At 38.2% G+C, this 20093-nt stretch overlaps 1 protein-coding gene across 33 annotated transcripts in view; it reads left to right on the top strand.

Annotated features, from left to right (window-relative positions):
* The window catches only part of ADGRL2 (adhesion G protein-coupled receptor L2), a 382604-nt gene that overhangs the window by 46511 nt on the left and 316000 nt on the right, over positions 1–20093 (top strand). For 2 of the 33 annotated variants that reach the window (XM_040704607.2, XM_046944446.1), the window contains exon 2: positions 12272–12420. The exons of the other annotated variants lie outside the window; for them this stretch is intronic. The gene's annotated coding sequence lies outside the window, so the exon portion shown is untranslated. The remainder of the gene's footprint in view (positions 1–12271; positions 12421–20093) is intronic. 33 annotated transcript variants of the gene reach the window in all.

Below are 20093 nucleotides of genomic sequence, written 5' to 3'. Positions count from 1 at the left end.
TAATTTCATAGATGAAGCTCTGACTGTGGCTGGTGCACTGCAGTTTGTCTCCTGCTCAGGTCTGTGATGAGCAGTGCCATCCCTGCCTGTTGTTGTGGCCTTGCGCCTGTCTTTTCTTGTGAATTTGCTGAGGTGCTGCTGAGCCCAGAACCAGTGACCACCACAGGAGGCCTGGCTGCCTCCAAGGTCGGCTGTGTGTGAAAGACCACCTAGGCCCTCTTGTGCACTGCTGAGTTCTGAAGTCCCTTTGGCAAAGGAGAGCTCCAAACAAAATCATTCTCCCTGCTGCAGGAAACAAATGGTGGCTGGAGGCTTGCCATCCTTTTGGTTATGTAAATCAGGAATTATGCAGAAGTGCTATTTGAATCTTGTTTTATTTTTGCTTAATCAGTTGTCAGCGTGTTTTTACAGTTCAGTTGCTGTCACTTGCCAGTGTTTTGCACTGACTCCACGTTCGTGGAGGAGTTTATTACAGGAGAGGCGGGTAAAGGGGCTGCTCCTCTGAGAGGCAGCCGAGTGAGGCTTGCAGCAGCAGCATTCCCCGGGGTCACAGGGAAACCACCTTCCTCACCAGGCACGGCAGCCCTATGAGCCAGAGAAGAAAAGAGAAATTGCCAACTCATAATTCTCATCTATTAAGCCTGTGCCAGATCCATCCCATTTCATTCTGGCTTGTCCTAAGAGGGATTCCTGTCTTAATGAAAGTTGGGCAGGTCCAGAGTAACTTTATCTGTAATTGAGCTATTATGAGTGTGCTCCACCCTAATGCTGGTACGTGGTGCAGGGCTCCTGAGGCAGAGCCTCTCTCCTGGCAGGAGGGAAGGAAAAGAGCTTTAAGGCCTGTTGTCAGCAGAATGGGGAGGGTCAGTTTAGCCTCTCTGTTGTAGCCAGGAAAGACTGAGACAAGGATATAACTGAAAGTTACTTCCGTTGGGCAGGGACTATAAAGTATCAGCTTTATTGGGAAATGACTGAATGAAGCTAGCAGTGATAACCCACTTGTTCTCATTAGGATGGATCCCACTGGGGCTAAAGGCTTACACTGGCACAGGAAGCTATAATTCATATTTCACAACACTAGCTCTTGTAAATATGATGTAGAAATCAATAACTTGATTTTTTAACTTGTGTTCCAGTTTTCAGGTTATTAAGAAGTTCCTCAAGTCATACTTTGTACAGATCTTACTGTGTTATGTCATATTGCCTCTAATTGCGTGCTGCATCTTAAAAAGACACTTGCTTCCTTCCTTAAATTACAGATAATCTGAAAGAAAAGATTACTTAATTCTCAAATCACCATGAATCATGGCAGCTGTGGTAGCTCATGAAGGAGAACTGCTAGTGTGTGCTTTTCAGTTTAACTGCTGTACCTATAACGTGCAAGTAGTTTCAAGCAGTGTGTAAATGATGCATCTAGTGCCTACTGAACTTTGGTTCCTCGTAAATGGAATAGATATGGATTTATACTGGCTAAGACTGAGGCTTTCAGAGGATACAGAATAATATTCTTATCTCTCAGCTAAAAAGTGATGCTCCTTTTCTTTCTTTTTTTTTTTTTTTTCCCTCTTGAAATTCACAGAACTGGTGGCAGGTAAGAAAAGCGCTTTGTTCGCACAAATGAGAAGAGCTGTAAGCATTGATTAATCTTCATGTAAATTCCTTTTGCCACAGCCCTGCTTGACAGATCATTATCCTCTCAAATGCCTGTCTCTTTAGTCGCACTGCTTTGCGACTTTGTCATACTCTATTAAGTAAACTGGGTTGTTTGTGGCTTGGAAAGGAGAACAATGGAGACTTGGGTGTTACAGTTGGGGTGTTGGCATATTAATATATGACACTTCTTGCCTCTTACAGAGGCAAGAGGAGTACTAAATCAGTTCATCAGCACAGGGCTCAGCAATGTTGTTTTGGCTGAGATTACAGTGGCTGATGAGACACAAAACTAAACTGTAACAGTTGCTCAGCTTCTTGCATGATTGTTAACCCTGGTATCTTGGCTGACTTCCATTCTGGGTCATTATGTTGTCCTTTCTGGCATTCCCCTGTAGTTTCAGCTGGATTAATTCTTGTTTTAATTCCCTTTCTGGAGCCTGCTATGTGGCACTGCTGGCACTCTTCACTGGCATCCCAGAGGCTGGCAGTAGTAGGTAAATGTGAAGGAGTGATCTACATCTGCAGCATAGAAAGAACTTTATCTAAAAAGATCAAAGGACCCTAAATAAGGAAAGGTCTATCACTATTACTCAATCACAGGTAGAAAGTAGTTCCCATTATCATCACACTGAGATTGACACCTGATGCTCAAGGAAAGGAGTGTCTTTTCACTTGGTTTTCAGTTGGCTTTGGTTTCCCCATTTTCCTATTTACATTACATCTGAAATCCTGCCTGACAATATCACTTTTATCCACTCACTACTGACCAATAATGCATTTATCACACTGTGGTATCTCCAAGGTTAACGCCTTGACAGATAGAGATAGAAATGTGTAGAATGTCATTTGTGTCTACAGCAAGAATACACGTAGTAGGAAGGTTACTGTCCTTTCATCACTGAAGGAGGAAAACAACTTGAGGTCTTGATGATGAGAGTTTGTATGTATGAAACAAAGGCAGATGTGCAAACAGTTTTCCCAAATTACTGTGACTGTAAATGTAGTGAAACAATGCTAGGTGTTTTCTACTGTACATAGCATACAACAAATGGCAGATAGAAGTGATTCCAAGTGCAACTATGACAAGTAGTGAATACATACTTACAGAATGTCTTTTCTGTAATCAAACATTTAACATCATCTAAAAACATTTTAGTTTTCAGCATTGTCAAATGCTTTTGTTCGTTATTATGTTAAACAACCTCTGATCTATGTTTTCATGAGTTTCTTGCTAATACTGTGCTGTAGTAGTCTTTGTCATTTAGCTGGAGGTGTGGGACTAAGTATTACTTGAAGAAAAACAAACGAAATGCATATGCTGACCTCATTATGAAATAAGTGGTTGCCAAACAAATATTTCTAGCTTCCTCCTTAGAAACAATCTGATAAGAAACAGACAAGTATGACTTCTGTTTGGCCTGTAAATGCTTTGCGTAAGTGTAATTAAAGTCAAAAAGATTTTTCTCTTCTCACCATCCATTTTAATTGATAGCCTTCTCCAATGTCAGTAGATTTCTTACTGAGACCACAGGTTGATTATATTGTTTGGAGAGGATAACAGTAGAACCCAGATCCTCCTTGGAAGTTGAGATCTCTTCTTTTTCTTTTTTCTTTTTAATCATAGGCCACATTCTATTTTAAATTCAAGTTCCAAATAGTTGACGTTAAGATATGATATTGCCAAAATAACTTAATACTGCTACTTCCCTTTCTAATTCCAAGAAATCTTACTATTGAGTAATTTCCTTGTTAAGAGGTACCAAAAATTTGCAGTAGATAATATTTGGCAGAGTAAATTAATTTGAGGATGGAAAGGGGGCTAAGATGAAGAGGATGGAAGCATGCTCAAACATTGAAATGTTAAACACAGTTCTATCTGGTTTTCTTGGTAAAGCTATAAAATCAACACAACTCTTATTAATTAAAATGTTTGCAGAGATTTAGCATGTAAGATAATTTTTCTTAGAAGGAATCTTAGCATGAACAATTATCAAGATAATATACAGTTTGGGCATAATTACATGAAAAATACTGTGCTGACTTTTGACTTATTTTTCTTCTAGAAAATAAAAAGTATACCATTGAATAGTTTCTTACAACTTGCATTTAATATCTAACCATAGAAAAGCAAGTAAACAAGCAGCGAAGCAATAGATGAGGTCATGACTGTAACGTTTTTAGAATTTTAAGAAAAAAAAAAGATGACTTCTTTATAAAGCCATACCATATTTGTTTACTACTGTGTTCGCATTATTGTTGAGCAATTTTGAGTCTGTTTTACAAAAATCAAAGAGTATATCACTCAACAGTATTCTTTAACATGTATGTTACTTAGTAAAACTCATGCTTTGAGATCTCCCTAAGGGTTATGCATTTGGTTTTGGTGAAGTCTCTAGAAAGGTTCTACAAGTATGGTGGGTTACTGATTAATTTTATTGTCCTTTCTAGAGGAAAGTATAATACCATAATCTTAATTGATTAATAGATATTCATTAGAAAAATTCATGAATATTGCTAAGGACAGAAATTAGAGGACCTAAAATCTTCCGAGACAGAAAGATAAACTCAGACAATGCTAAAGCTGTTAGATCTGCCAAAAATATAACACATGTAAAATATGACTATTGAAAAGTTCAAGAAACACTCTCATGCTGGTGGAAAGTGACCTAGACTTGAGTATGCAGTACAGAATGATTCATTTCTTCCTGCCCACACATGGGTATCTGTGTAGAAAGACTGCATGGTGTGACAGTGTGTCTGTTACAGCTACCAAACTATTTAATCAACACAGCAAATACATTAGCAAATGAGAAGGCATCTGAAGGAGAATTTTTGCATGCTTAGCGATAACTTGCTCTATCACAGATATCTCAGGCCTATGCACTATAGACTGTCTTGTCTACTAGACCCTCCTGGCCTGCTCTTTGAAAGGTTCACAGGAAGGAAAGGGGAAAAACTGTGGACTGGATTAGTTATTCTTCCAGGCTGGTAGCCTGTGTACCTCTGGCATGTAATCTCTCTTCCCCACTGCCAATATGTTGTAGGATCTGATGCTATTGAAGAAATGAATGCATGCTTCTGTGAATAAAATATTTGTAGGAGGAGATCCTGATAAAAGATGTGTATCAATTCTTGTCACAGGATAGCAGTTGGTATGTTTGTCAACTCAGGTGGCTAGTGAGTGCCTAGGCACTCATTTGATGGGGCATACTTGAGTCTTAGCTTGCAACAGGTAATCCAGATCTTAGGAGTTATTTTCCAGATAGGACTTGCAACCTTGGTTCATCTTCTGCAATGAAGTGGCTAGGCCCTTTACTTAGAAGCAAGACTATTTCCATACTTGTGGCAACCTTTTCCTGCTGTTATCCAGTTGCTTCAGGTTATCATCACTCTGGATAAGATATTAAGTTCTCTTTGGATTGCTGTCAGAGGTATGAACTTTTTCAGGGAGGCCTTAAGCTGGCCCCTTTGACGTGTTCTTGGTGACTTAAATTTGGAGCAAGTGTTGTTATTGCCCTCTCAAGCGACTTCATAAAGACTAACCTGCTCAGCCTGCGCAGCTATGAAGCTAGGATGTGACTACGTTGGAAAAGCTCATATCACTTAATGAAGTCATAGCTAGCAAAACATACATGATGCCAGAATACCTGTAAAGTAAGCAGACACCAAAGTTTCCTACACTCTGGACATATGTGTTGGTTTTGTACTGAGGGTATTTTGTTGCTTTAAAGTCCTTATCCATAAGGAAGCACCCTGATAACCTAAATTTTCAAATTTTCATGGAAGAACTTCATGAGTTGCCTTGACTAGAAACCTGAAAGCTCCAAAATCCTCATGTAGACTTGCTGCTGGTTGCCATATGCAAGGAAAGACTACTGGCTTGTGTGGGGCTCTGCTGCCTAACTTGCAAATACTTCTTGGACTTGGTGTTCTAAGCTAGTCAAAACCTGTCCAGGTTTTAGAAGTCATAGATAATTCAAGAATAACTAAAATGGAACTGAAACTATTCTTTAGCACATTCTGCATGGAAGAATTGGCTATGTAACACCCCTAGGATGCCAAACAACAGCAGGAGGAAGGAGAAAAGGATCTGCTTTCTTCTGCAGTGTTCATTTACAAACGCTAGCAAGTGTCAGAGTCTCTTGCACTTTAGCTATCAAGTTGAAGTCAGTAGTCACACAGAAGAATTAAAACAGAATAATTTCATTAATACACTTCTGCCTTTTGGAAGCAACCAGTGGACTTGGGCTTGAGCAGTTTTTTAAAAACCCGCTTCACAAGTGGCATTAAAAAGATTGTTTATTTGGGTTTTTATCAGTCTGAAAGTAAACAATGACCCAGCATCCCAGGGATTCCTATAAATGTAGTGTAGGTTTCTAAAGGATCCAGCTTCTGATCCCTAATTGTTCATGGGCATATGTGCTTGAAGAATGAAGTTTCAATGAAAAACAGGACAAGGAGAGGCTTACAACATGCAAGGAAAGTAGCTAAGATTTGGCATAACCTGTTTCTAGAAATATAAAACTGAGAATTTGGCAAGGAGTCACATGCAGTTATTCTGTTTAGCTTACAAGAGAAAACAACACTGGGAAATAAAGTGATGTATTTAAGGGACCTCTTAGACTAAGAAAAGATATTCTGCCTATTCAGCATAAACTTTTGACTTAGCCAAACTGTTTCCAAGTCCTTAAATTTTTATATCCTTGAGTTAAATGCTGCTATTTAGAATTAACCTTTGTGCAGTAAGGGAAGAACTGAAAACTCATAAATAACAGACAAGAAGGTGAGTTGGCTCTGCTTCTCCTATGTGCTATAACAATAATAATGAGTAGGAAAAATGATGAATAACCCATCCAGAATTCATCTTGGCATCTAGAAGATCTATTGATGCTTGCTGTTATATGGTCTAAAGAGTCTCAGTAGTACAAACAGCATCATCAAAACAACATTCCATGTTGAAAATGAATCCTGTAATGTTTATATTCTTAGATGTAGAAACAAACTAAAAAGAAATAAAATTAAAAAAAAAAATTACATTAGTCCTGAGAAATTCCTGTTGTTTCTTAGTTGTGTTGTATGTGGACACGGCACTAAAAGCTACAGATAACAGGAGATGCCTCTTCTTTTACAGCTCATACATAAAAATTTCTTTTGTCTGCTGCAGGCCTTGATAGCATTAGCTATAACCATAACTGGGGAGCAGTTGTCTGTAGCCTTGTAACTTTAAGGAAGGTTCATAATGCACTGCTTCTCTTGCAAATCCTAACTTGCAGATGGTAGGAATTTGAGGTGAATGTAGTTCTTCCATATTCTATTTTGTTAGGTCTCCACAAGAACAAAAATGAAAGTAAAGATCATTGTGTAATGTCTTTTTAAAGCAACCTGTTATGAAACGTTTCAAGCACTTGCAGGTTTTCTGCTTTTAAGTGATGAAAAAGAAAAATTGAAAGCACGTTCTGAATGCATGAATATCATTTAAGTTACTAGAGAATACTATTTAGCAGTAACTGCCCTGTACTCAGAGCTGAGGTACTGGGGAACAACAAACATCCTATTTCAGAAATTCAAGCTTGCTACTAGAAAGAAAGCATATGTCAGCTTCTTCTATATCCTGTAAGCCTGAAAGGTCTGCATTTCTTATCTCCTGCTACTTGCTTCAAAGTGAAGGTGAATCAAAAATTCATTTTTTTCCAGAAGAAACTGTTTTAGAAACGCTGCTCCTAAGTGTCTTCATAATCTGACATCTTCAGACATGTACTCAAAATCATTTTTTATGCCAACATATTTCATTTTTATATAGTCCTAATTTCATTAGAGTCCTTTAGGTAAGTGACAGGTGACAGGATGAGGGCATCAAGTTGCACTAGGAGAGGTTTAGGTTGGATATCAGGAAAAACTTATTTACAGAAAGGGTGGTTAAGCACTGGAGTAGTCTCCCCAGGAAGGTGGTTGAGTCACCATCCCTGGGATGTGTTTAGACACCATTTGGATGTGGTGCTTGGGGACATGATTTAGCGGAGGGTTGTTAAAGTTAGGGTTATATGGTTAGGTTGCTGTTGGACTGTAAGGTCTTTTCCAACCTGAGTGATTCTATGATTCTATAAGAAGATGGATTAATTTGTTTTCATCCTCCAAAGTTTGAGAACATGCTGTTAATGCAGCTGATTTTTGTCTGGAAAGTCTTTATTTGTAATGATCATGCATTCTGTTCAGGACCTCACTGATGGGAAGCAAAGTGTTTCTCTTCATCTGTAGTACTTAAATGAAGAGCCAGATGGGTCCAGAAGCTAGAGATATAAAAGAAGCTCTCCTGTGCCTTTGGTTGAAAGTTCAATACTGTTGCATCTCTAATAGAAGCTGCTGCTATTTGACTCCAGGTTATGAAAGATGAACTGCATTAAATGGTAAATCATTAAATATCACTGAGTAAAAGCACTGTGGTGTGTTGGCCTGCTTAAACCACCAGCATTTGTCTCCTCATGCAAATAGTTGCTTTTTGTGATAACACAGTGAAATACTGATCGAAGGGCCAGTGTTCAAGCCATACAAAAACCTCAAGTAGCATTCTTATGGTTTCAGCCAGTGGGTGACTGATGATATCCAGCTAGAGAATATAGGAAACAATGTTTTGTTAAAATTATTGGTGTCTCTGCACATATATGAATAGAAATGTATATAATCAGATAACGCAGAAGTTGGTAATTCTGCTCTTGTTCAACTTTCTCCCTATTATTTGATTGTTCTGCCTAAAAATCTGTTTAAGTCACACCTGCTTCATATCTTAGCTTTATTGTGAATCCTACATTTTTGTTTTCTCTTGTAGGATGTGACAGTCACAAACAGAAAAAAAAAAAAAAAAAACATACGCTATTTGAAAATCAGATCAAATCAGGAAGGATGCTGACGGCCTGAATAAAATTGTTCCAAACTAGACCTTTATTTGTCTGCAAGAATTAGTTTCTATAAAATGTCAGAACAAATTAGTACTGGAAAGATCCCTATTGTGTGTATTCGCTCAGTGCTGAAACAGATCAACTGTGGCTTGTGAATCTTTGTGGCATGAATTTTTTGCTCAGCTTTGCTGTTTTGCTTGTTTGCAGTGTGTGTGTTACTGCTTTCTCCAGTGTTTATGCTGTCAGAGCTTTATCATTTTCCATTGTCATATACTCAGGAGTGGTGTAACAAAAGGAGTAACTATTACCATGCAGCTCTTAACTCAGACTTCATTTATACTTATATGAGAAAGCCAAGTAAAACATGAAATGCCCACTCTCTAATGATGCCTGAAATCAGACCAAGTCATATATATGTGAAAGAAAAGGATTACTCTTACCCTGCTTACAAGGAAAATTGTCTTAGGAAGTGATTTATAGCTTGAATTTGTAGGAAAACTTTCAGTGTTATGCATAAGTGCATAACAGGTTCTTCCTGGGTTTTGAACTCAGACTGTGACCATAACCATTAGTAATGTTCCACTCATTAATATAGTTCCATGGAACAGTGTGGGATAAACAGATGAGATGGAAAATGCTTCATGAAACAGTAATGCTATCCAGACTTACAGATGTGCAGATAAACTGCACTCTTCTCCATAACTTAAGTTTATAAGTTGCAGAAGAAGAGTTCAAAGTCTTTTTATGTTTACTTCCGTAATCTGCTCTTTCTTGATGTAAAATCCTGGGCTCTGAGGCTAGAATCAAAGGTCCTCTACATGCAGAAGCCTGTGGTAACTGTTTTTTTCCCCTTCACTTTTTGTGCATTACTGAATTACACAAAATAGTAAAATATAAAAATTAAAAAGATGTGGTTATGAGTTGAGAACACACCTTTGTGGAACATGAGGTAAATGCTACTTAAGCTATTTAAGGTGGTGTGAGCCTGTGGTAAACACAGATATTAGTTATTCTTTGCTTACTGAAGTATCAGAGAAGCATGATGTCTTAAAGGCAGAAATTCATAGGAATTGCTGGCTGCACTCTTGGCATGGGTGCATAGTAAAAATAGGATCCAGAGGGCTTCTAAGCAGGAAGAAAGATGATTAACCCTCTGGTATATGGTCTCAGCACTAGTCTTTAATTTTTAATGCTCAGACATACGGTTATACGTGTGCCCACTCAGCCTGAACCATGTATGTTCCTGCTACTTTCTGAGGTCCAAAGGCTTATTAACTGATTAGTGCAGATTAGTTGGTCACCTCTGACTGTCCACTGATCCAGCAAGGATGTTGTCTGACTGTGCAGCCTATGAATAGATAAAAAATAGGCACTGCTAAGTTAAAATGTTGCTTTAGATTCTCTTAGCCTGCTGTCTCTGGTGTACAATTTGGGAATGAAATGTTTAACAAATGAAGTTTTTTGTTGTTTTTTACAGGCAATCCATGTAGTTTATGTTGAAAATAAGTGTCTGTAATCTTATCGATCACTTAAAGGCTTAGCTATAGACTGAGTGCTTCTTTCTGTTACTATCTTACAGCTGAAGAATAACAAAGGATACAGTATGAAAACTGGTTGAAATTCGGCTATCACCGGTCATTGCCTATTAGCCTGACAGAGTGAAAAGGCAGATCTGAAGGCACTTTGATTAATTCAAAATCTATAAGCAGTTTCATCACCCAGCTATATTCAGTGGTAGCTAGATGTGGCCAGTGTTAGTAGATAAGTTGTTTGTGAAAGTTAGCTTCTATTAAGATTATTTAAGAGATCTTAATCACTTTCATAACTTCATGCAGAACACGATGAACTACTGTGCTGCATGAACTAAGTCCCACTTCTAACAGTATCCTTGTACAATCATGGCATCCTTCTGCTATTACTTCTAGTGCTAAATCTGAGTTTAGGTGTGAAGAATGAGATCATAATTTCTAAGTTTAGTTTCCCTTTCATTTTCCCTTCATCACACTAGAAGGTGTGGCTTCCTTACCTAAATACATGATTAAGCATCTCCTGGCTGTTCAGCAGGGGCTATTGGCAAAGTGATGTAGCTATTGCATGTTCTTTCGTCACTACTGCAATTAAAAAAAAAAAAATGTTCATAGTGAAGAGCATCATCAGGTTTGTGCAATTAAACACATAAGCTGTGCTTGCGGTGTTAATCTGTGAATGTCCTGTATTTAGAACAGGACGTGCTGGAAACAGCCTGAGAAGAATGTAGGCAGCCCTCCTGTGTCCAGACAAAATAGCGTTACTAGCCATTCCCAAGAAGTCTTTCTTAATACCTATGATTAAGTACTTGAATATACCCACCTATTCTATCTCTTATCTCTCATTTGTTTTTTACATTGGGAACTACAGTGACAGGGATTGAACCTTAGGAAGTACAAAAGGTGTTGCCAGTTTGGGATACATACAGTTATTGTCACAGTTTGTCCATAGCAAACAATAATATTAGATAGCACTATCACAGAGCTGCTTTGGGGGGAGGGAGGAAAAAAAGCAATCCTGTCTTCTATTCCACAAGCTGCTACTGCTTCCAATTTGACTATCAAAATTGCAATACAAGTGAGCTTTAAAAACTTAAGATAGAACAGTATGCAGTCTTTGCCACCTGAAAAGCTCAAAGATACTGGATATCTTTTAGCTGTTTTCCTTTCTTTTTAAAGAAGTTGTGCTAATCAATTTCTTTTCAAAGCACTCTAGTTCCTAGCAGTTTCCTAAAACTGGAGAGAAATTGCTGCTCTTTGTAAGCTAAATCAATCTCTGAAGCGTCTTATAAGAATAAAATAGCTTAAGGATGAAACAGCAGTAAGAAAGGAGATCCATCTACCAATTTATCAGTCTATCTATTTTCTAGTCATATCTATCTATAATGGTTAAAAGTTTTAAAGGACACTAAATTTAAGTATTTTATATTGCTTTTTCATAAGGGCAGATCAATTTATCTCTATTCCTTTGGAAAGATTAATATTGTCACTGCATGTTGTAGGCTTGTGTTAGCTAAAAGGAGTCAGGGGCATGACAGCATTTATAGAAGGCATGAGCTCAAATGTCAGTAGAGCATCCAAAAATGGATGAAGCATCACCCAGCCACTGCCATCTGTTGAGTGTTTCATGACAGCTGTATCTCCTGACCAGAGCTGGTGTAGATAATCATAGAAGGCACAGAGGAAGCATACCAGCAGTTGTACAGAGAGAAGGGAGGGTGGGATCCCACCTTTTAATGTTGTTTTTAATTATACCATAAAGATTTTTTTAACAGACACTATGGCATATAACTTAGATTGAGGGTTGATTTAAAGCAAACAGTAAACCACAGTGCAGCTGAAAAGCAATTGAAAATTCCTCTGCAGGAAGGTTTTGTCCTGGTTAAGTATTTAATAGTGTTTTTGTTGGTTTTTTTTTTTTTTTTTTTTTTCCAGAGACTTTGCCCTAAAGATACTCCGGCCGTAATAAAACTGGTTCAACTATTGTATGTCAACAAGACTATCAAAGCAACTATTCTTGTTATTGACTAACTAATGTGAATGTGGGGTTTTTAAACATTCTTTCTTTTAAAGAGGAGGTAATTCTTAGCTGTCAAATTTGAGGTACTAACCCTATAAGGAGCACTTAAGCTTAATGCCAGCTAAAACATTAAATGAGTGTGGAATAAATCATTCTAGTTTTTCTATCGTTTTCTCTAGCATATGGATCTACCTTCCCCCACAAGGCATACAAAAATACTATCTGACTTTATTGTTTCTGATACAACCTCTCATAAGCTGAGGAGCCTTCTGGATGAACTGGCAACCTGGACAAATCATGAAATCAGTGGCACAGGCAGTAGTGAAGGGTAGGTGTCATTGTGAAACAAAGTCTTTGATGTGAAAGCCTTCTCTTATCCTCTTATCTAACCCTTGCCTTCCCATAGCTATGTCTCATATTGTTCTGTCACTTCACTATGTCAGGGTCTCTGTTATTACAGCTCTAGGTTATCCAGCAGATGTTGCTATAAACTGGTACAGCGTGAACAATGGGAGCTTAGTTCATCCTTCTATAACTAATAAACAATACTACCCGGGAAATAGAATTGCTTAAAGATGTGTCACTGAAAATATTTAAACTAAGGTACTGAGATGCTTGTACAACTTCAGACAACTTTACAACTGAACAACTTCACTAGTGAGTTTAGAGAACTTTTGAAAAACTCCAGCTCCTAACTTGGATAAAATGATGGAATTTCAGCTATGTTCAATGAAGGGATTTTAGTCTCTTGTGATTTAAAAGCAAATTGAAATGACAATCACAATGTAATGAACACAGGTATACCTGAGTCAACAGGTATACCTGAGATTCATGAATAAACTCAATGATTAGCTGATATGATTGAGCCTCAAAAGAATTCTCTTTTGTGAGAGTAGAGGAGGTTGTTAGTACTGCCATGTAGCTCAAAGGGGTCTTCAACATCTCTGAAGAAATTATCCCTCCCAAAGCCAGATAACAATTGTCCATGTAATCTATCCCAAAAGCATAATTGTCTTGAGGGTGTACAAGCTAAAGGTCACTTGTATGTCTTGTTCCTCTGTTATCAATCCCAGCGAGAAAGCAGGCTCTAGTATCTCTGTAATATCCTTTAGGGCAGCACTATTTGTTTTTTACAACTGTTGAAACCTTAATGAGGTAGGGAAATGCATAGTTAATAATGGTATGTGCAAGGGTGCCAAAGTCTGTGATTTAGCTTAGTAATGCATTGTTACATATCTGAACTGCACTGATAGTTCAAATACCTTGCACAATGTTAGCCTTAACTGCCAACGAACCTGTTACTGTTTGAATTAAGAGTGGGTAGGAGTAATTTCTGAGATGTGTGATGCCATAGTGTTGGGTTATACTTATGGGGGAAAAAAAAAAATCAAATATGTATAAAATGTTTGTTAAAGCAGAACAGGTTTAAGATACTAGTTCAGCTTTTAAGTCAGTTGGAGGCTTTCATTTACTGCTACATTAGCTTTTACAAAATTGTTTGGCATTTATAACTTTTTATTTTACAAGTTTACTTTGAAAGAAGCTAGTGAAACAAAACATAAGTCTTCCCTCCTCCTGAAAGTCACTTTTATGTTTCTCCTTTTTTTAACATGGCAAAGTGGTTGTAAAACCTACTCTTGATTCTTAAATAAAACAGCATGTAAGTAGGAAAGGTATGGGAAGTGGGCCCCTTTCTCAAGGTTTTATAGACCGCACAGGACCTCAGACAGGAACATTGATGCTAAATGTAGATTTTTTTTTTAAAGTTTTGTGTGGGGTGGTGCTTCATATTCCAATAGGTTTAAGAAAAAAAAAAAAGTTATTTCTACAAAACAGTTAAGTAAAGGAGAAATAGTTCTTAATTATTAATATGACAAAATGAAGTTCAGTTGTAATATAATTTAATAAAGAATGGGTAATTTCAGAGTAGCTATTCAGATTCCTGTGAAACTGAACAAGAAACTGTTTTGCTGCTATGAGAAGAATAGGACAGACCATATAATTTGACATCTGGGGTCCAGGAAGACCCCCAGTTGTGGGCACTATTGAAATTCAAAACCAAACTAGTGTGTGAGGGGGAACCCTGAAACAGCAGCAATTGTGATGCCTGCCTTGTTTATGATTAAGGCTGATTAAAAATGCAAAAACTGTGTTTCATTTTGAAAAACAGTGAACAGGAAGATGGCGAAGAAAAGGTTTTAGGATTAAATTGTGTAATTTTTTTTTTAAATCCTGGAATTAAATGTGGAAAGAAACAGAGCTGCACATTTTGGGGGGTTGGGTTTTTTGTTTAAGGCTGCAATTGTATGCTCTTTTTTTCCAAGGTAAGCGAATGTTAAGCACACTGAGATACTATTGCTCCATGCTTCCATGCTAATAAGGCGTGCTTCCCACAGTGTGTGACAGAAAGGATGAATACCATGCAGTGCTAATGGTTAATTTGTAGTGACATGTGTGTTCCTTGAATGTTTGTGAAGTATCATGATTCACCATCGCACAATTGAATCGCTCCTTTTTTAAGATATAGTGATATGTAATGAGATAAAGCAGTGCTGACAGGGTTTTTGAGAGATGCATTGTCCTCTGCAGCCTATTCACTTTAGTAATAATAATGCTGCTTAAATTTGTTAATTTCTCACGATTTGGGGAATAGAATGAGTCTTCGTTAAATAATTTCTATATTGACCATGATTTAAAATGTTAATTACTATGGAGTCAGATAGTGTTGAACCACAGTGATGCTAATCTGTGTCATGGATTTGAAACTCCTTTGGGAAGCACATATTTAGACTTACTGCTGAGTGAACATGACTGCTAGGATTACAGAGACTGTGGACAGTGAAGAAAAGCAGTAATGCTCCTTCTGACTAGAAAGTAAACAATAGGGTGATTGTCTGCTTACACTTTGGGGCTAAACAGCCCAACTGCTGAGAAGCTCTAGGTAAAAAACTTCTATCAGCAAGGAGTCTTGATGTTTTCTTCGTGGAGCTAGATGTTGTCAAGGATTCAGCTGAGCCACCCCAGTGAGTGTACAGGAAGCAAAACAGGATATTCTTGTACAGGCCCTGTTTTGTGTAATTATGCAACACTTGAACTTCTGCATGTATTCCAGAATGGGTAACACACCTCTGAAAGGAGCAGGGAGCCATCAGTAGCAACTAGTGAGCGAAATATTCTTATGAAAAGTGCTCTTGATTGAAATCAGTGTGTTTACATTTTCAGTTATCTTCAGTAAGGATTGCTCCACCCTTAGTGCACTCTCAAAATTAGGAAATTATTTTCATCCAGTTTCATTTCCTGTGTTTGTTTCTTTTAATGAGCAATCTAAATAATTTCATCTGTCTCTTAAAAGGAGAACAATAATGGAAATGATCAGGGAAACGTTTTCATCAAATTCCCTCAAATATTTCTGAGGAATATGCTGGATTTGATGAAACACAGACACATCCCCTCAGCTGAGGGGATCTTGCTACATCTTAACAGAGGCTTCTTTTGTGTGGTGACTCCAGTTTTGTCTGGGGAGCCTGGATACCCAGAGCATCGCCACATACACAGTGGGCTTTTGGGGCCCTGTGAGGTTCCTGTGTGTAGTAACATCAGGAGACAGACAGTGCTGGAAGCTCTGGCTGAGTTTGCGTACGCATGTGTATCTACAGAAGTATATTATTTGCATAAGTAGTATACTATTTTTATTTAAATGGTCTATTTCAATTACGTTCCCTTTTGTTCCATTTCTGTAAATAAAAAAAAAAAAAAGTGCTAATGTTTGAATAATCTGTTCGTATTAGCCTGAAATCTGCCATGTCCTTGTTTGTACCATAGATAGTAATGAGACTACTTGTGTAAGAATTCAGTTTGAATTCTATTTTCAGCATTACTTTTATGCAAAGTAACTGGCATCCTTTTGTGGTCTGCGAGTTATAGCACAAGCACAGATTTTTCCATTCCGTTAAAGGAGGATTCAAAAAGAAATCCGCCCCTCCCAAACAGTTCCTTTATTTAAATAATGGTAGTAATATGAAAACAGGGAAAGCCTAATTGATCTGTATACACCAATCCAAACTCAACTTTGAGGAGAAGCTGAAGCAGCAATTGTCAAGGTTCCAGGCTGCAAGAGTGTAAATGAAAGCAGAATATGGCAAGTCACTTGTAATTTTTCTGTTCCTAGTCTTTAGTCCAGATTCTGCCTGATAGCCTGCCTTGATCTGTGCTCAGTGCAGTGTCAGAGAGACTCAGCTTTAGTTCTCAAATTCTGCTTTTGTTGGCAGTTTGTGGAGGGGGCTATAACCTACCTCTTTACATCATTTTAATTAATTTGAGGGGAATGGCACTGTGTCTAATGTGTGCATTTAATAAAAATAAATGGATAATAGGAGAGTGAGCAGAACAGTCACAAAACACTAACATCTGTCTTCCCTGCAGTTCCAGGGATATTTTAAGGGTGAGGTTTCATGGGACTATTAAGCAGTCTCCCCCCTCTCTCCTCATATATTTTTTTTCCCTTAAGAACAAATAAATTTCTGTGGGAATTTTTTTCTTGTTCAGAGTGGAATACTTTCACTGGGGTGTCAGACAAGTGCCAGTTTCAGCACAAGGGGAGAAGAAAGACCACATGGCTGGGAACAAAGCAGGAGAGTGAGGCTGCTTCTCCAGTCAGCAGCAACAAGCTGTCAAACTGGCTCAACTGTTGTGTGAAATCTCAAGCTAAAAGGGGATTTAGGCAGGATTTTTTTTTTTTTTTTTTTTTTTTTTTGCTTTTAGCTTAAAAAGTAACAATTTTCTTAAACTGAGAAAACAGAGCAACTTTGTTTTGCAGATCCTTCAGTAAAGGTGCGCATTAACAGTCTTTTTTCTTAGAGGTAAAGTGAGACTAAGCTGTTTAACTTTTTTATTTTGTGCTTTTTTGTGCAAATCCATTTTTGTCCTTTCTGTACTCTCTTCTTTCAAGTTGATTGCTTTTTCCCCATCACTTCTCTCCGTGATTAAATTCAGGCTGTTTCTTCATATTTGCTTACATCCCTGTGTTCTTGCTGTGATCAACTCTGTTATCTTAGTGCAAACTTCTGTATTATTTGAGCATTTTGTATTTTCTTGATGTTCTTGCTACTGGATCATATTATTTCATGACCTTTTCGTTGAGTCTTTGACTTGCTTATTTGATATTTTCTAAAGTAAAGTGAGCTCAAAAATTTTTAGGTCACATAACCGAGAAAGACTGACTCTCTGTATATACATGTGTGCATGCAATAGTTTTTTCTGTTGCTGCTGGAGTGTTGTCTTGTGATTCTTAGGAGCCTGGCACATGATATTTGAGTGCTCAAGATGTTCTCTGTTAAGTTTCAGCAATACAGTACTTTGAAAAGTTTGGGACTCCGAGCATGGATAAGCATACCTATAGTGGAGTGGTGTCACTGCTCCTTGCAAGATTTACTGCAGGAGCCTTTATTCACAGTTAAGCACATCAGCCTGAGATAAACATTGCAGTAAAGTGTGTACTCTTCTATTTTTAGCGTTATGTACTTGAGGGAGTTTATCCTTCCTGTCCCCTCTTCTCAAAGAACTACCCCAATTCCTATCCAACTCTTAAAGTCATTGTGTTGTCTTCAGTACCCCTAAGGTCTCTACTGTGATGTCCCTTGAGCATTACCACTATGGGTTCCCATCAGTAGGTGTGGTGGGCAAAGTGCTTTCAAAAGGTTAATCAACAGCATTCATTAATAACTAGGTAACAGTATCCAGCCTGCAGGCTACTGGATGTTGGCAAATTGCTTGCCTGGTGCGAAGCTTGTAGTTTTTGTTCAACTGGTTAAGTGCCTTGTTGCCAGGCTTCCTGCTGGAGGAGGAGTCTGGCAGGGTGGCTGGGCAGGTTGTGCAATGCCTTTATGAAGCAGCGCTGCTGCTGGTGCTGTAGGAGACTTCCTTGGGCTCTGTGCCTGCACTGAACCCGCTCACAGGAATTTGATATTTTAAACAAGAGCAGAACAGCCTTCCTGAGGATACTGATAAGCTTTAGGAGTGCCTCTATTTGTGCTAGTGTCCAGACTTGCTAAACTGAAATACAGGAAGACTTTGTTGTCAATAGTTGTCTAGTATTTTCCAGTCCCTCCATTTCATGTGTCTAGAAACACGGATAAGCTCTCCAGCAACTCAGTGAGTGAAACATAAGAGAGCAGCAGACAAAGGTATTTAAAAAAAAAAAAAAAAAAAGCAACATCTACAGCATGCACTTCTGCAGTAGCACAGGAACTGCCAATGTTGTTACTGTTCTGTACATATGGGTGGATGACACAACATGAAGACGCAGTAAATAAATTAGGACTTTGCGTCAGGCTAATCGCAGTGTAGGCTGAATAAGGTGTGCAGCCTGGGTTAATGGCTGAGACTGTGTCCTATTATGTTGCTGACTAATGTCCTTTTCAGACAGAAGCTTGTACTATAGACTTGGCCTCAGGTTTTACTGTTTTAATATCTCTGTCAAAAAGGTGCCAGTAGTTCATACATCTCTGTATATTCATTGCATTTTCTAGGGTAGACAAAACATTGATTTTTCTAGTTGGATTAAGATAGAAAATAAAATAACTACAAAAAATCACAAACTTTCTTTCTTTGGAAACCAACAAACTATGTCAACAACAAAGAAGAGAACCCTTTCAGGGCACATAATTATAAAAATATTTGAATTCTTTCTTACAATTTTTAGCCTTAGTGTTTCAGACCAGTATTTGTCTAACAGGCTTATGGCTTATTCTGACTTTAGCAACTCCAGTGGGGCTAGTTATGGTGTAAATTATTACTCAGTGTGAGTAAGGAGATCAGAATTAAGCTCAGATACAGTCAGAAGGAATGAGGGTTTTGTCTGATTTGTCTGTGATAGATCTGCCCTGCTGCTAACTCCCTGGTCTTTCATTTAGATTCTTTTTAGAGAATTTTGTTAAGACTTCCAAGGAGTCCTGGGAGGACAATTCAGCTTTTATGGTTTTGTTGGTTGGTTTTTGTTTTTATTTTTTCCAGAAGCAAAGAGAAACAATCAAGTTGTTGTTTTTCTGGCGGTGTTGATTTATTTTATGTTCATCCTGCAAATATTTTCTGAAATTTACTAATAAAAAAAAATAAAATAAAAAACCTAAGTAATGAGTTGAGCTTTGAGGGGGAGCTTTCAGGTTAATCTGCAGATAAGGATTTCCCAAGTACACAACAAGATAATGATCAGATGTTACAGCAAGGAGAGTTGCAGCATCTGTTTTCTAGGAGAATGTGTTTCCATCTGAGAATGTCCCTCTTTAGAAAGGATTTGTAACTTCAGCAATGCTTTTTTTTTTTTTTTTTTACTTTTTTATTTTTGTAAAATGCTACAAAAATGAAGCAAACCATCTTAGGTTATTAAATCAGTGAGCCATTTGCTGGCCAGAGCCTCAAACTTACCTTCAGAGCACCTGAAGGCTTCCCCCAGGGAAGCCTGAGGCTCCAGCAGCCCTGGCCAATGCTCTTCTGCAACTGGCTGAGCCTCTGGGTTCAGCAGGTTGGGCCTTCCCAGCCCCACCCCTTTGCCAGAGGAAGCCCTAGTTATGGCCACAGTAATAGTTTCATCTTGACAGCTCTCTTACACTCCCCCATTTTAGTGATTGCAGTAAGTTCCTATAGCAAACCAGGGGATCTACATATGTGCTGTAAGATGGCCGAAAGAATTTATAGCCTTTGCAGCCAATGGTACTAAGTTTGCTCAGGATCATGCCCTTAGTTAGCGTCCTGCAGCAAAAGGACCTGGAGTTTAGCAAGGAAACTCTCTCAGGGATTTATAGTATTGATGACTGTAACCAAGCCTGGCAGCCCTTGGATCTTACAGCTCTCTCTGGGCCTAATCAAAGGCCATTGACGTAAACTAAAACATTTGACTTCAGAGAGCTGTGGATCAAACTCTGCGTCTACACTGACTGAATTTGCCCTCCCCTCAGACACAACCTCACTTTAAATTCTTTTCTTCTGACAGGCTTGTAGCCTCAT

The sequence above is a fragment of the Gallus gallus genome, chromosome 8 (genome assembly GCF_016699485.2).
Source record: "Gallus gallus isolate bGalGal1 chromosome 8, bGalGal1.mat.broiler.GRCg7b, whole genome shotgun sequence".
Taxonomy (NCBI): Eukaryota; Metazoa; Chordata; class Aves; order Galliformes; family Phasianidae; genus Gallus; species Gallus gallus.
The sequence above is the reverse complement of the archived record's forward strand: the minus strand, read 5'-3'. Positions and strand labels throughout refer to the sequence as shown.